General features: G+C 35.3%; 1 protein-coding gene across 6 annotated transcripts in view; it reads left to right on the top strand.

Moving 5' to 3' along the window:
- The window catches only part of LOC105465575 (ethylmalonyl-CoA decarboxylase 1), a 54361-nt gene that overhangs the window by 39525 nt on the left and 2374 nt on the right, over nt 1–12462 (top strand). The window lies entirely within an intron of this gene.

Below are 12462 nucleotides of genomic sequence, written 5' to 3'. Positions count from 1 at the left end.
GAGTTAGAATCTTGTTCTGGATTAGCCTTTGGCTTAAGGAAATGCTGTGGCTGGTTTGGTCTTCTATCCAGACCACTAAAACTTTCTTCATATTAGCAATAAGACTGTTTCACTTCCTTATTATTCATGTGTTCACTGGATTAGCACTTTGAATTTCCTTCAAGAACTTTCCTGTTGTATTCATAACTTGGCTTTTACCCTGAATTTTATGGTAATTACTTTCTTGCTTTCCTTTATAGTTTTATAAGCTAAATATTCCAAAATAAATATAATTTTTATTTTTTTGACTTCATATAAATGGCATCATATGGTAGTAGAAATAGAATGAGAAAAGATTCATATGCTAACTTATGAAAAACAGTAAATTTTATATTTTTCTTTTTTATAATTTATGACTCAGGTTTCAATTCATCCGTTAAAATATGTCACTTCATGTTCACACATACAGAGATTTTCCAGTTTTTTTGGTGTATAAGACAGTTTACAGAAATCCTAACCTCTTGAAAACTAGTGTTCAATAATGGACAGAATTCTTATGCACAATTAAAAAAGGTTATTTTATATGACAGTGCCCTCTGCTGTCATCAGTGCAGATTGCATTAGAATGCTGCTATTACTACATTTTATTATGTGAGGAGAAAGCAGTCATTGGCTTTATGCTTGATATGTGACTAAACAGGAAATGTTCTATGTGTGAAAGTATTAAATACATTCCTCACTTTACATTGAAATACAGGTAGTTATGAAATATATAATTTCAACACATAAATATAAAATGTACATCTCAATGTATAATTTAAAAAAATTTAAGACTGGGCACAGTGGGTAAGGCCTGTAATCCCGGCACTTTGGGAGACCGAGGTGGGTGAATCACCTGAGGTCAGGAGTTCGAGAGCAGCCGGGCCAACTTGGTGAAAACTCATCTCTACTAAAAATACAAAAATTAGCTGGGCATGGTGGCAGGCGCCTGTAATTCCAGCTACTCGGGAGGCTGAGGCAGGAGAATCGCTTGAACCCGGGAGGTGGAGGTTGCAGTGAGCTGAGATTGCGCCACTGCACTCCAGCCTGGGCAACACGAAAAAGAAAAAAAACAGAATCTTAAGCTATATGCAAGTGTGTGTTATTACACTGAAAAATCCTCTGTGTAAAAGAAAATGAAAATTCAAGAAAATTAAGACTTTCTAGATGTCATTTGGAACAAGTGAAAACCCTCTAACGTAGATTCCGGTGTTCATCTTTATTAGATTTTTGCACCATCCTTCATATTGATTTCTCATCGATGTTTAAGTGTATTAAGGTTTAGAACAGAAAAGCACAATAGCAGGAAAAATAATCCTTTAATACTGCTAAATTGCCTAGCTGTCATTCTCTAATTGAAGAAAATGTGATGAATCCTAGAGCTTCATAAAATATTTAATTTTATTTGTTACAAGATGTCTGAGGGTATTGCCTACTCTCAGTATCTGGAGATACCAGGTGCTTTTGTCAAAAAGCTTCTGATGAAATCTTATTCATTTTTGGACCAGCTTTTCTGAAAGTGGTGTTTGTTTATTAAACATATTTTAGCACCCACATGTGCTAGGCACAGCCATTCACAAAACTTATGCCTTGGTTTTCTGTTTCATTTTTCTAGTAATATGTTTTTGTTATATTTTACCAAATTATTGGTCTGCAATCGATTAGACAGCTTTTTTAAAAATGAAGAAATTGATCCTTGACCAGAGAAATTTGACAAGCACTGTCCTAGGCTATTCAGCCTTTTAAAAACCCACATACCAAAAGCAACTATAGTTCTTAAATGTTAGAGGCTAATAGAGAGGATTGCATACTGAATGAACTACCTTGGTAGCCCCAGTTTCCAGGAAGTGATAAATCAGTACAAGTTCCTCTAGCTGATTTTTTCCCCTTTATTTTATCAATACCTCACCAGTTATTTTCTATGACAGATTGTTTTAATTATTTCCTAAGAATGTCTGCTTGTTCTAAAACAACACGGAAAGCTTTGATATTATTTGCTAAAAAGATATGTTCCTTCTTTTATGTGTGTTGGCCCTTTTAGCTTGTTTAACTTTCTTACCTTGGAGAATTGCCTGGAATTCACTCAACTGACATTTTCATCCATGCCAATGGAAGTACTTCAGCAGACGGAGATACTTAATATGAATATATAAAAGAAATGAACTCATGTAGCATTCTAACACTGTTCCCTTCCCCCAAAACCCTGTGAGCACCAGCTGATAATAGATGTAATGAATACATATGTCAGAAACACTCAGTTCCATTTTGCATCAATAGACCCTCACTTGAGTCATACTTTTCATGTAAAATATTCCAAGAGAAAATGGCTTTTAAAAACCATTTTTTAAAAGCAAAAAACTAACATGAATTAAAAATTGGTATTTCTCAATGGTCAGAATCTAGTCAAGCATTATGTTTCCATTTTAGTGACAACATTGATGTGAGGAAATGAAAAGCTAGAAATGTGATAAAACAATATAGCCTCTCATTTTTAATCCACCTTGACAAATTAAAGATATTTAGAATGAAATATAAATTAAGAAAATGTTAATACATGTAGTAGTTTTCTGTTGCTGCTATAACAAACCACCACAAATTTTGTGGCTTAAAACAACACAGTATTATCTCACAGATGTATAGGTCTGAAGTCCAGCTGGGCTCAGCTGGTTTTTCTAAACCTTGTCTCATGAGACCAAAATCTAAGTGGAGTGGATTCTGAAGACTGTAGGGGAGGATTAACTCCCAGGCTCATCCAGGTTCCAACTGGTAGAATTTGGCACTTGAAGGACTGAAGTCCCTGTTTCCTTGCTGCCAGCTCGGGGATGAGTCTTTGCTCCTAGAGGCTTTCTGAATTCCTTCTCATGCTTTCCATGTGGCTCCTCCAGCAGTGGCGAGTCAAATTCCTCTCATACTTTGAATCTCTCTTATTTATCCTTATGCTTCATTTCTCTGACTACAGCTGGAAAATTTTCTCTGCTTTTAAGTGTTCTCATGATTAGATTGGGTCCACTCAGATAATCCAGGAAAATTTTCCTATTTTAAGGATGTGACTTTAGTTACATCTGCCGAGTCTCTTTTGCCATGTATGGTAACACATGCACAGTTGCCAGGGATTAGGTCATCTCTTCAGGGCCAATCTACCTACCACATATGGGCTTGGCATAGGGAATTTAATTGTCAGATTTGTTGCTAACTTTTATATTTCTATTTCATTGCCAGTGAAAAGTGATAACTTTGTTATTCTAATTTTGTAAACTGTATTTTTATTTTTTTTAATGTTTGCTTACTTTTTAGAAAACAGTAATAGTACCTACATACAGTCATGCATTGCTTAATGATAGGAACACTTTATGACCAATGTGTCATTGGGTGATTTTGTTGTTGTGCAGACATCATAGTATGTAGTTAAACCTAATTATACCATCTAGGGTGCAGCTTACTACATACCTCGGCTATATGGTATAGCTTATTGCTCACAGGCTACAAACCTATAAAGCCTGTTACTGTATTGAATGCTGTAGGCAGTTGTAACACAATGGTAAGTATTTGTGTATCTAAACAGAAACGGTACAGTAAAAGTACCATATAAAAGATAAAAAACTGAAAGCTCATATAGGGTATTTATGGTGAATGGAGCTTGCAGGACTGAAAGTCGCTCTGGGTGAGTGAGTGAGTGAGTGAGTGGTGAGTGAATGTGAAGGCCTAGGACATTACTGTACACTTAGAATGTATTCCTTTTACTTTTATATATAAAAAATTAAATGTAAACAGCCTAAGGCAGGTCCTTCAGAAGAAATTCCAGAAGACAGAATTAACTGTTAACTTTTGTACTATATAAGCTTTTTAATTTAAAAAAACTTTTTTTGTTCTTTTATAACAGCACTTCATGTAAAACACAAAATACATTGTACAGCTGTACAAAAGTATTTTCTTTTTTTATATTATTATTCTATAAGCTTTTTCTATTTTTATTCTATTCATCTTTTTTTTTTTTTTTTTAAAGCTAAGACAAACACACATATTAGCCTAGGCCTACATAGAGTCAGGATCTTCAGGGGCAGTAACATGCATGCATGGAGCTGTCACCTACTATATGATGATAATGCTGTCTTCTGGAATTCCTCCTGAAGGACCTGCCTGAGGCCATTTTACATTTAATTTCTACATATAAAAGTAAAAGGAGTACACTCTAAAATAAAAAGTATAGGTCGGGTGTGGTGGCTTATGCCTGTAATCCCAGCATTTTGGAAGGCCAAGACAGGAAGATTGCTTGAGCTCAGCAGTTGGAGACCAGCCTGGGCAACATAGTGAGACACAAAAAATACAAAAATTAGCTGGGCATGGTGGCACATGCCTGTAGTCCCACTACTGGGCGGGGGATGAGGCAGGAGGATCGCTTGAGGCCAGGAGGTCAAGGCTGCATTGAGCCATTATGGCACCACTGCACTCCAGCCTGGGTGACAGAGTGAGAACCTTTCTCAAAATAAATAAATAAATAAAGCATAGTACAGTAAATACCTGAACCATTAACATGGTCATTTATTATTATCAAGTATTATGTAATGTACATAATTGTATGTGCTATACTTCTGTACAGGTAGCAGTGCAGTAAGTTTGTTTTTAACAGCATCACCACAAAAATGTGAGTAAAGCATTGTTCTATGACATTACAATGGCTATGATATCACCAGGCTATAGTAATTTTTCAGCCCCATTATAATCTTATGGGACCATTGTCATACAGTCCATTGTTGACTGAAATGTTGTTATTCAATGCATGACTGTATACCTAATTTATAAAGGATTCTCTGATAGATATTATTTTAAACATACCTGTAGTATGAATGGTTAGCTTGGTTTCAAGATCAAGATTCTAGAATGTGCTTCAGGAAGTACTTAAAACACTCATTCCTTGATTCTACTTTCTAATTCTAGTTATTCTAAAAACATGGGAAAATAGAGAAAAATATTATTCTAAAAACATGGGAAAATAGAGAAAAATCTCTCAAAACTACCTTAGAAAATAGAAAATGACAGACTGCTTGGCTTTTAGCATCAGCTTTTGGCAAAAAAGGCATGTACACATTTCTATATATCTAATATTTAATATTTTACTATTGAATTTGGTGTGAGAGAGAAACTGGAATTGTGTTTTTTAATTTTAAATTTTGAAATAATTACAAACTTGCAGAAAAGGCATGAGAGTAACACAAGTAATTTCCCTGTGCCATTCATTCAGATCCAATGATTTTTAACATTTTGCTATTGTGTTTTATCTTTGTGTATCATATATTTTTTTCACCCAGACTAAGGGTAAAGTATTGTACTGTGTTCAAAAGTTACTTAGATTAGTTCACTGTTGTTTTTGTTGTTTTTCCTTCAAAGGATGTTGAAATGGTCTTGGGTGAATGGTCTCGTTGTCTGAGGTGTTATCCAAGCTCCTTGTCTCACAATCAAGAAAATTAAGGAGCGTCGACACAAGGGGGGAGGTTGGAGTGAAAGTTTAATAAGTGAAAGAGGAAAGCTCTTCACAGTGGAGAAGGGGCCCGAGTGGGTGGCTGTTTTTACAGTTGAATCCAAAAGCTTTTATAAGAAACTCCCCTCATCTGTAGCTATTTGTGTAACTCTCCTTATCTGTGCAGCTGTGGGTATGTCTTGGGTAAGCACAAAGTGCAGCTTCTCTTGTTTGTGTAACTTGCAGGTCTGTTTCAGGTAAGCCCACCCCCGATCCTGTGCAAGTTCCCACAGAGCCTACCATGTATATGCCTGAAAAGGGGAGGAACCTTTTTCCTGGAAGCCCGCTAATCACACAAAGGAAAAAAGGCTCTGTTGGGTCTTGCTTTCTTATTAGTGTAGTTGCAGTTTAGTTTTTCCCCAGGCTGTTCTGTTTGTGCCTGTAGCTGTGATTTTTCAGGCTATTTCTCCAAGGACTAGCCTTAGCTGTCTGCCTGATTTTTCCTTTTCTCCCTCAATGTGATTTCATTTGAAAATACCTTCCTTTAGTTTTTGCATTCAGTTTAAATTTTTTCCCTTGTTTCCAGCCTTATTTTATGTCTTGAATATGTTAGAATGTTGCACTGAATAACTTTATGTATACTTTTTAGTAATACTAGTGGCATATCTTAAGGATAAACACTAGAAATAGGATTGCTGAATCAAAAGTTAAACAAATATTAATGAGTTAATGAATATTTATTATTGCCGAATTTTCTTCCATAAGAGATAGACAAGTCTGCATTCCCTCTAGTCTGTTTCACTTAGCCTTGTCAACAGAGCCTACTATTAAACTTTTGAATTTGCAAATTTCATGGGTAAGAAACAACATTTCAGCATAGTTGTAATATGCATTTCTTTCTTCTTTTTTCTTTTTTTTCTTTTTGAGGCAAGGTCTTGCTCTGTCTCACCCAGGCTGGGGTGTATAGTGGTACGATCACTGCTCACTGCAACTTCCGCCTCTAGGGCTCAAGTCATCCTCCCACCTCAGCCCCCGGAGTAACTGGGACTACAGGTATGCACCACCACACTTGGCTAATTTTTGTATTTTTTGTAGAGACAGGGTTTCATCATGTTGCCCAGGCTGGTCTCAAACTTGTGAGCTCAAGTGATCCATGGCCTCCCGAAGTGCTGAGATTGCAGGCATGAGCCACTGCACACAGCCCATTTCTGTTAAAGTGAAGTTGATTATGGTTTATATGTCTTAAGGACCATTTAAAAAAATTTTGGTGAATTATTTATTCACATTTTGCTTATTTCTCAACAGGATATTTGTTTTTTTCCCTCAATTTTTTTTAAAGTTCTTCAAGTATTAGGGATAGTGTCATTATCTGTGGTATGTTTTGCATATATTTGCTCAGCTTGTCTTTTGACTTTGCTTGTTTTTGGTTTTTATTCTTTTTTGCCATGCAAGCCTTTTTAAAAAAACACAATCCACTTTGGGAGGTTGAGGCAGGCGGATCACGAGGTCAGGAGTTCGAGACCAGCCTGGGCAATATGATGAAACCCTGTCTCTACTAAAAATATAAAAAAATTTAGCCAGGTGTGGTGGTGCGCACCTGTAGTTGCAGCTACTCTGGAGGCTGAGGCAGGAGAATCGCTTGAACCTGGGAGAGGGAGGTTGCAGTGAGCCAAGATCGTGCCACTGCACTCCAGCCTGGGCAACGGAGTAAGACTCCATCTAAACACACACACACACACACGCGCGCGAAAGTAGTCATATCTGTCAATCTTTTTAAAAGTTGCATCTGGATTTCGAGTGATAATTTAAAAGCCTTTCCATATACCAAGGTTATAGAGAAGTTCATGTGTGTTTCTTCTAGTACTTGAATGGTTTTGTGTTTTACATTTATATATCTAATCCATTTTGAGCTTATTTTCATGTATGGTGTGAGTAATGGATCTTATTTCATCTTTTTTCCAAATGATTATTTGTCCCAACAGCATTTGTTTTAGAAAGCCTTCTGTGTTCCAGTGATTTGAGATAACACCTGATCATGTACTAGATTTCCACTTGCAGTTATGTCTGTTGAGAGATTTTCTGTTGGTCTGTTGTTTCCAATTTTTCTCTAAAATGATTAATGCTGTGATAATTACCTTATGCAAAAGGCTTTACCCACATTTCAGATTATTTCCTGAAAATAAATCATGTAAGTAGCACAAATACTTAATCAAAGGATATGCAGTGTTAACAAGGCTTTTGATAATTGCTACGTTATCTTCTAGGAAACATTCTACCAATTTATATTACCACCAGCAGAAAATGTTTGAGAGCATCCTTTCTTACAATGAGTATAATCTTTTAAGGTATCTTTTATAATTTTGATAATCAAAAATTATATTTAAATTTTATTTGCCTTTTTAGAGATTTTTGGTGATGCATAAATTTTCATGTTGGCTTATTTATATGTGTATGAATTCTCTGCATTTTCTTTTCCCATTTCTCCTTTGGGGTATTGAGCTGTTTATACACCAAATGAAAAGCACATTTTTATTCCTTTATCTCCCTAGTGAAATAAAATTCTCAACTATCCAATTAGAGCCTGCCTATCTGATTTGTTTTCAATCTCTAATGCTGTTTTCATGAATATAAATAACCCTCAGCCAAGGTATTAGCATTTCCAGCTGCTACGCATTAGTTCAAAGTATATTACAAAGAAAGGGAGCTATAAACATGCTTATCCCAAAGGAGCTTACAAGGTAGCCTTTTGCACTTTGGGAGGCCGAAGCGGGTGGATCACCTGAGGTAAGGAGTTCGAGACCAGCCTGGCCAACATGGTGAAACCTCGTCTCTTCTAAAAATACAAAAATTAGCCGGGTGTGGTGGTGGGCACCTGTAATCCCAGCTACTTGGGAGGCTGAGGCAGGAGAATCACTTGAACCCAGGAGGCAGAGGTTGCAGTGAGCCGAGATCGCACCACTGCACTCCAGCCTGGGCAATGGAGTGAGACTCTGTCTCAAAAAAAAAAAAAAAAAAATACTGGCTTAATAAATAAAGTACAATATTACACACACTTGCACATACACAAATAAATGCATGCACACACAATCCCGCCCCCACCCCAATTCGAAAATAACAAATCCCATTTTTGATTTGGAAGTAACTTTACTCTGAATAGGAGATGTCCTCCTCAGGAAGCAGTCACATTGCCCATGTTGCTTTGTTTTTGTAGTTACCACATTACTTGGAAGTTCTTACTTCAGAGCTGTGACATCAAGAAAATCTACCTCTGATCATGCCAGGATTACTGAATGTTAAAATCAGACTTAAATATCACAAAACATTTTTATGTCTGCTCCCCCCTCTCAACCACACACACAAATAAAAATTTTCATACATTCAACTATATACCTTCTTATTCAAGCAGTCTCTTTGCATAAAATGAATGGAAACTCATGAAGCCAATCATCTGAGACTTGGAAATCAGAAAGCTGAGATTATAGGGAGAATTTTTGGGTTCTCTTTTCCATAGTTTGTTTTGTGATGTTATAGATGGTAGAAAACAAAAGGGAGAAGGTGCCAGGAAAATATATGTGTGAACAAGTAAGTTTATGTTTGAGGCATAATTGTAAAAAGTATTATTTGTGGTCAGAGATGCTGTTGCTAATTCTATAATTTTCTATGCTATATTTCCCCATGTGAGCAATTTACGTTGTTGTCCTTGGCCCTTTATGCAATCAGTGTAAACGGACTAGCAGAGTTTCTGGCCCTAAACTAAAGCTTATTTATACTTAAATCAGTGATTCCAAACTTTAAATGTGTAACATGATGTTAATTTTGTAACATCAATGGTTTAAAATTTCAAGATATTTATCTTACTTGTATTGAACAGTTCTCTTTAAAGAAATCTTAGAGGGATAAGTGTCTTATCTGTTTTTTAAAAGATCAGCTTGCAATCTTCTGCTTCAACTGTATCTGTAGTAGAATACAGCATTATTTCTAATTTTATTTGGCAATATAAAAATTTAGTATGTCTTTTGGTCTCCATTTATATAACCAGCATCGAAGAACAAGAGTGTTTGCTGGTTATACAGTGTTGAGCATAGCTCTTTTACTTTGAATATTTAGAGGTTATGTGATTTTAATCCAGGGGACAACTTTATACTACTTCACTAGCAGAAACACTACTGTTATTTTTACTGACCTATCAATACCACCAACTTAATAGTAATAAAAGCTAGTATACATAGAGTTTATTATGTATCAGACAACAAAATATGTACAACTTTTATATTTCGAAATAAAAGTAGGTAATACTGTATTCTCTTGTAGACTTGTCTGAGGCAATTTCACACAGATTTTTTAAAATATAAAGACACTATAAAAGAATTGTGGAGTACGTATGTTCAAAGTATCTATCAAGAGATGCAGAGATGTTAAGTACCTTCCTAAGATCTAGAGATGAATCTTCCTCTCCTCTTTGTACCACGTTTCTTTTGCCTTCACTATATTTTACAATGTGTGGTATGTAGCCAGTCTAGTGGTCATGCTAGGATTTCAAGCCCAGCGGTCTGGCCCCTGAGTATGTGCACTAGGACACATCAAAGCTGTACATTCTTCCAATTCAATTATTTATATTTCCATCCTTCATCACAGAATTTACTAGGAGTACCTTGCTTTAATAATCAACATTACAAAAAAGGCTGGTTTTTTGTTTTGTTTTGTTTTGTTTTGTTTTTTTGGGGTTTTTTTTGCAACTTTTCCACTAAAAAGTTCCTATTAGAGTAACATTTGATAACTTTTTTTTAGAATGTTCTTGAATACATTTGTTCAAAGACCTGAAACTTAAGTTACTACATCAAAAAGTAGTAACTCACTGAACAGTCTTTCCTGGTGCCATCAACACTTGACTTTGTATCACCTGTCAAAAGTGAAACTCTTTCCCCAGTTGTCAGTAGTTTTTCCTATAACATTGTTTCATCCAGACAGTGGTAACAAGAAGTATATCCACATTTGATTAATCTCATCTCATCTCCTTTGCCCCAGGATGTCAGAGGAAATTTTAAACATTGCCAATGATTATGCTATTAAACAGTCAGAAGACACCATTCTTTTACTTGTCAAAAAAAAGCTAGTTTAATATGGCTTTATAAATTAAGTCTGTCATAAGTCTTCAAAATTATAAGAACTAAGTCTTCCATTACTCTGCATAGATTAAACCTTGCAATAATTATATTACCAGGCAACTGCATCTAAACTCTGGAAGGAATTAGTGTATAATCCTGTAGGATCTATCAGGAAACTGTTTTGGGATACATCTTGTTGATAATATAACAATGTCCTTCTTAAATTAGGTTTTTCAGCATTTTAAATTTTATATTTAAACTTTTAAGTTTTAGGTTAAATTAGTCTTGTAAAGGTTACCATCTGAATGCTGTGTTTATTAGAGGAAACTACTTGTGTTCTTTTGTCACCAATGAATTTTTTGGTCATATTTATTTAATATATATTTAATGTATATCAGTACACAAGCACACCCAAGGTATACAGTTTGCAAAGAATGGATGTTAGATTTTGATCACAAAAGGTGTTTTACAAAGATAAAATTTGTTGAGTTGTAAAATATTTGTTGGAGTTGTAAAATATGATTCCAAAAGACATACTTTACCTTATAAAGTAAGGCAAATGGAAAAAATTCACCATCGAGATGATGATGATTTTTCTTTAGAAGCAAATAATTCCAAATATGAATGTACTTACATAGGTAATAACTTTTGTTGTCATAAGCTCATCTACATTAATCCAACATCTAGGACTTTAACCACTTTTTATATTCAGCTGATTCTAAATGAATTTATTCCTGGCATAGTCCTTTACTCCATATAGGCACAGCTCTGAACCAATTCCAGGATTCAGTTCAGAACAGTTACATATTTAATGTATTATGTGAAAAGCCTATAGGATTGGGTTCAATATTGACAATATTCCTATTCTAAGAATATTAGACATTATTTCTATAATTTCTATTCCTTTTGACCTTCTTTTCTGTTTAACAAAGCAGTATTCCTCTTACAATGTTGTGATAAATTCAGATTTTTATAAGACTTGTTCTTTCTTCCTCCCAATTTTAAAATTATTTCTTGAAAACTATTATTTTTCATAGCTATTTGCCTCTAGAAGCAATTGTTCATAATCAAGGCATATTTTCCTTTGTAAAAATTCACAACTGTGAAGACAAAGTTTCCCAGTGAGTTAATAAATGGGCATTTGTCAGAATTCTCTGGGGTCAAAGACTGAGTTTTTTGTTCTTAGTGCTAATAGAACCAAATCACCTGCATTTCAGTATTTAACAACGTTGGAAAGCCAAACCAACTTAAGGTCTTCTTTTTTTGTACTGAGTAATTTGAAAGTGAAAGCTTTTTGAAGCATGCATTCAAAGTAAAACGCATCAGCAGCATTTCCTAAATCGTGTAACTTTACTCAGTCTGTTGAACTGGCAAATGTCAGGCCGTTTGCTATGCCCACCAATTTCTTTGTGTTAACTCCCCTTTATTGCTATTCTTTCCTTATTAATCATCCTATTCATAAAAATCCCATGATTGGGGAAAATGAACCCGTTAGGGAAACTCACTGCTATCAGTCTAATCCAAGCCTCTATCAATAACTTTCTTACTGGTATACCTGATTCTACCTTGCCTAGCTAACTATTATGTGTACCATGAAGATACTGAAGCCAACCTGCCTAGGTTTAAATCCAACTCTGCAATAGTTGTATTGCCAGTTCCTTAAAAAAAATGGTGTAAGAGCTTTGAAATGCTAAATAAGGTCGTCATGCACATGTCAACTAGAGCAGCCCTTGTAAAGTGTCAGACGCTAATTCTTTGGTTGACCTCCTCTAAATAACTGCACACTTAAAAAATAAATAAAATCCGAACTCCTTACTAAGGCCTGTAAGTGTGCTTCTCATTTTATTCCCCATGTTTCAGTTACACTGTACTTGTCTCCAGAGA

This window comes from Macaca nemestrina, chromosome 5, assembly GCF_043159975.1.
Source record: "Macaca nemestrina isolate mMacNem1 chromosome 5, mMacNem.hap1, whole genome shotgun sequence".
In the NCBI taxonomy this organism is placed as follows: domain Eukaryota; kingdom Metazoa; phylum Chordata; class Mammalia; order Primates; family Cercopithecidae; genus Macaca; species Macaca nemestrina.
Note: the sequence above shows the minus strand (reverse complement) of the source record. Positions and strands in the feature narration are given on the sequence as shown.